General features: G+C 42.2%; 1 protein-coding gene and 1 pseudogene across 1 annotated transcript in view; both read right to left on the reverse strand.

Annotated features, from left to right (window-relative positions):
- Positions 1-5293, reverse strand: part of TMEM27 (transmembrane protein 27) — a 40513-nt gene that overhangs the window by 25185 nt on the left and 10035 nt on the right. The window lies entirely within an intron of this gene.
- LOC103267015 lies at positions 2501-2804 on the reverse strand (annotated as a pseudogene).

The following is a 5293-nucleotide window of genomic DNA, read 5'->3' on the forward strand; positions in this document are numbered from 1 at the left end:
CACTGCACTCCAGTCTGGGTGACAGAGTGAGATTCCAACTCAAAAAAAAAAGAAAAGAAATATAACTGCAGAGATGTGTTTGTATTTTGGTGAAATACAGGCAGTTGAACTAGGAATTAATAGGCCTAACTCCTACAGTAGCAATGTTGTTGGAAAGGGGCCAGGGAAGGCATAACCCTGCTCTGAAGACAAGACACAAGGGAAAGGCTGTATACAAAGATGGGGAGATACTCGTGGGCTGAGGCTTTTACCTGTTTGGATGATGCTTTGAGAAACTAACTCATGTCTTAGGTCCTCCAAGAATAAGAAACTGAGGCCCAACAAAAGCTAACACCCAGGCCATAGGGAGCTGCTCTACTCTGGCCGTTGCATGCCATATCTACCATTAGAGCATCCTCCCACAGGACTGAAATGGAAGAAGAGGAAGAAATGGGTGCATGGGGGCACTGTTTGCTTGTGTCCACTGCACCTCAATAGACAGGCCTCTGGCTTAAGAGCCAGGATATTCACCATGCTTCATTCATTCTCAAATATATACTAAGAGGTAGCCAATAACCCGTACCATGCCAGAACTCACACACACACTCCATGCCCTGCCTGAGAATAGACCCAGGACATAAGAAGAACAGACAACTTTGAGATTTCATGTGGGCTGTATAGTCTTTGTCAGGAGGGTCTCTAATCCCTGCCCTAATTTGAACTTCATTGTCTCCAAGCAAAGAAATAATTTTGTCAGTTGCAGGGTCACTAGGGAGACTATCAAATACTTTATCCATCTGAAACAAATAGATTTCAGTGAGCCCTGGGACATGAGGACAAGGCCCAAGTCTGTCCTGTGCTGTGAGATCCTGTCTTCCTGAAGCATGGTCCATGTGGGTACTCATTAAGTGACTGTGAAAAACGAATTAATTAATAGGATGGATTAATAAAGGTTAAAATCTTACAGTTTCTAACACTATTCCCAGAGGGACAAATTGAGGAAGTAAATTGGGCCAGGGCTGCAATAACAGAAAAAGGAGGCAAGGAAGGAAGAAGGTTACTTCCAAAAAACTTTTTCCCACCAAGGTACAGATATTCACACAGCAAAATAGCACAGAGAACTCTAGTTAAAGAAGAATCCTAAATATACCGTAGATGGAGGTAGCCAAGAAGAAGTGACAATGTGAGGGAGAGAAAGTTGAGGCTAAAGAGGAATTTGTACAGAATTCAGTAGTTAATTTATTAAGGAACCAAAGCATACAAGTTTCTTCCAATTATAGATTATGTACAACTAGTGTAACTTCTCCGTGGTCTTTCTTCCAAATGTGACTACATTGAATGTTCTCCAAGATTTGCACAGAATGAAAAACTAATCAACCAACAAGCACTTACTGAGCTAAACGCATCTTTTTAAAGTATGTATTGGCTGGGCTCGGTGGCTCAGCCTGTAATCCCAGCACTTTGGGAGGCCAAGGCAAGTGGATTGCCTGAGCCTGCGGGGTTGAGACCAGCCCGGGCAACTTGACGAGAATTCGTCTCTACAATAAAATAAAAAATAACCCAGGCATGGTAGCACATGTCTGTAGTTCTGGCTACTTGGAAGACTGAGGCAGAAGGATCGCCAGAGCCCAGCAGGTCGATGCTGGGGTGGCCATGAGTGTGCCACTACACTCAGCCTGGGTGACAGAGTGAGATTCCAATTCAAAAAAATAAATAAATAAAGTGTGTACTGATACAATAAATAAACTGAAATGCTATTACCACAACTAAATAGAAATCCTGCATTTTCAAGATGTTAAATTTGAATGAGTCTGATGAAAATATTTACTTATTTTTGTTACAACAACTCAACAAATTCTAGTTTATTGTTGGAGAATATTGTTTCACAATACATTGAACCAGCCAAAATAAATAAACAGCAACTTCATAGAGGAGAAAAAAATGAAAAGAAGAAACCTTTTAGCTATGGCCTTTTTAACCATCTAATACAAATGAACTACTTATAGTACAGCTAAGTGCATACACAAAAAAAGTTACTGGAATGCTCAGAATAAAGTTGTTTTTTGTTGTTGTTTTTGCTTTTTTTCCCCAAGGTTTTTTTTTTTCTTCCTTGAGATTTATAATGAACAAGGTCACACTACAAGTAAAATCAGAAGTAGGACAGAGAGCTCTGAAGGCTGGTTTAGTCATTTGAGATTGTGCAAAGTATCTGGTCCCTAACAATATGTACAAAAATATGAGACATAAATGAAATATACAAACAGCTTTCCTTCTTAAAGTACTTCTAAGAAAGAAAAGAGGGACTTGAAAGTTTTAGTTCTTTTTTCCTTCCCTGTTGCAAATTCACACTTTGGTTTTGGCTGAGTGGTGACGAGCACATGTCACCTGCGGGTGGCGCTGCCCAGCAGGTCTCTCTGCTACAAGGTGACCATGCTTAGATTCTGAGATGAAGAGGAAGGTGAATAGGTCACTAGGTCATAGCAGGCGTCTTTATAAGTTAAACTTTTTTCTTTTTTGCTATCTAGTCATCCTCTTCAGTCTTCTGCTTCTTGGTATTAACATCATCATCCTTATCATCTTCGGCTCCCTCATCTCCATCCTCTCCCTCACCATCACCTTCTTCCTCTTCCTCGTTTTCCTCCTACTCCTCCCACCTTCTTTCTCTTCTTTACCTACTTCATGTCAGTCTTCTGCTCCCCATTTTCCTCATTTGTATTCCCATGAGCAGGGGTGTCTCTTCTTTTCACTGCCTCCTCCACAACTTCCTATTCCTTTAAGTCCTTGGTGATGATCTTGAAGCTGGTGTCCATGGTTGCCTCTGACATGGATGGGCACGTGAGTGACCCAATGCAGTGAATTTAACAGAAAGCCAGAGTTCGAGGACTCTAGCGATGGAGATGGCTACAGCGAGTGGGTAGCCAGACCCAGAAACAAGGCAAAGATGGCCTTTCAGAACAGTCAGTGGGCTGGTGGAATTATTTGAATTCACTTTAATAATCACTTCGACCAATTGTCTTTAACAAGAAATTATATTCACACATGCACTGATGGCTTCTTGAAACAAATCATTAAAAAGAGGTTAAAAAGTTGACTCCCTTTCCTGAAGTATGAGAAGCCTTGATCTGAAGGTAATTCTCTAAGAATTGGCTCCACCGCTGTTTGGCATCAATGGCACTAGACAGGCCAACTGCCTCCGAGGGGTGGTAAGAATTGGGCTCTTGTTTCTGGAAATCAAAAGGACTAAATAGGAGCTGGGCTCCTGTTTTACAAGCACAAGACTCTTAATCCCCTTACCATGGATACAACAGCATGTTGTTCATTTTTAGATCACAAGACTTATCCTTGAATAATTAGGCAGAGGAAGAAATTCATTATGTGCCCTACATCATTTAACTCAGAAAAAGAATGCCATGGCTGAGGTAGACTTCTACTGATCTTGCTAGAAATGATAAATTATCTATAAGCTGATATTTGAGTAAACTAGACAGATAGCTTCCAGTTTATCTGAAAAATAGACTGAACTTTAGATTTTTATAACTTCCCTAGAAACTCTTTTCAACATTTTAAAATTCTTGTGAAACTGTGTTAGTAAATCTGGCCTAAATCATGTTGTCAATAGTTGAAAATACCTGGTTGCTGTCTTCAAGTCCTCCCAAAAAACTCAAGTAAACTGATCTAATGAAACCAGAGCTTTCTCTTAGATAGAGAGATAGATATAGATAGATAGATCATAAATATATATATATATATATATATAGTTTGTTTTATTTTGTTTTGTGTTGTTTTGAGTCAGAGCCACACTCTGTCACCCAGGCTGGAGTGCAGTGGCACACTTACAGCCACCGTAGCCTCGACCTGCTGGGCTCAGGAGATCCTTCCACCACCTGAGTCTTCCAAATAGCTGAAACCACCATGCCCAGCTAATTTTTTACTTTGTTATAAAGACAAGGTCTTGCCAAGTTGCCCAGGCTGGTATCAAACCCCTGGGCTCAGGCAGTCCTCTCGCCTCTGCCTCCCAAAGTGCTGGGATTACAGGCATGAGCCACTGTGCCCAGCTAACTTTATTTTTCCATCCATCTTCCATTCTGCTTCTAAGAAAATCCAGCAAATAGCAAGAAAACCACTTGATATCAAGATTCCTGGACAACGATTTTAAAAGAATTGTCTTTGTGCTGTCACATCTAGTTCATCTTTCTATTATGCCACAAGGCCAGGTTCCTGGGTGTAGGCCCAGTACAAAATGGTACCTGGTCTTACCCTCACTTTTTAAAAATATAATAAAGTCAGGGACAGGAGTTTATTTTCCCATTGATTTCCACTGCATATACAGATAGTAAATCTCTCAGGATATTGAGTTGAGGAGGTCATTGAGATTCTATATTTCTATAGCATTCTCTCTATAAACATATTATACCTCATTCACTGAGCCAAAAAGGTTTGAAGTCAGGAAATTCCCAAAAGCAGGATAAATCTATATAGTACTGAAGTGATAATATGGAATCCTGTAAAATATGGTAAAAAATGAAAAATGTAAAATTAATTAATTGACCCCTCACTTTAATCTCAGTGACCAGCACATAGCAGGATTTCAGTCGAGGTCACTTAATTCCGTGGATCCAGCCTCAGCAATGAAGTTCTACAGGTGGCCTACTGGACCACAATGCAGGAAGAAGTTGATGCTTCTGGCACTGTTGCTTTTGGGCACTCTGTTAGCTCCTTCTTCCTCACCTCTTGACAACATCTGGACTTGATGGTGTAGTTTTCCTGTCACTTCCAGCTACCACAGCGTCCAAGCCAGTCTAATCCAAACTGCCTTCCTGCCTCTAACCACCAGCTGCTGTCCTTCCAGCAATTCTGGCCAGAGCAGGGCCCCTGAGAGGCAGCTCCAGCCATTTCCTCTGGGCTCCACTCCCTCCTTGAAAGTGCAACTCTCCCCTATGCCTCATTCTCATTTGAGGACTAGAAAGGGGGATGGGGGATAAGGTGGATAAGAAAAAGCAAAGTTCTTTCTCCTGCACCAGGGCCCTTTGTGGTTCCGCTGCTGTTAGTGGTCCTCTGTCGTGGCAGGCATCCAGATGCTCTCCATTCAGAGTGCCCCTGTGGAGCCATGGGGGCCCCCTCCAGGGACCTCAGCACTGCATCTTCCCTGACATTGTTGATGTGCTCTGACCGACTTCTTTCACTCTGCCTTGGCTCTGCCTCCAGTGATGCACCTCCAGCCTCGCTCTACTGCCTTGCCTTGCCCTGCAGTTGGTTCTTGGCCTAACAGGCAGTAACTCCATCTTGCTCCCTTCAAAGCCTCCACTTGGCCCCA

The sequence above is a fragment of the Carlito syrichta genome, unplaced genomic scaffold (assembly GCF_000164805.1).
Source record: "Carlito syrichta isolate Samal-C Ts95f unplaced genomic scaffold, Tarsius_syrichta-2.0.1 Scaffold307764, whole genome shotgun sequence".
Lineage (NCBI taxonomy): Eukaryota > Metazoa > Chordata > Mammalia > Primates > Tarsiidae > Carlito > Carlito syrichta.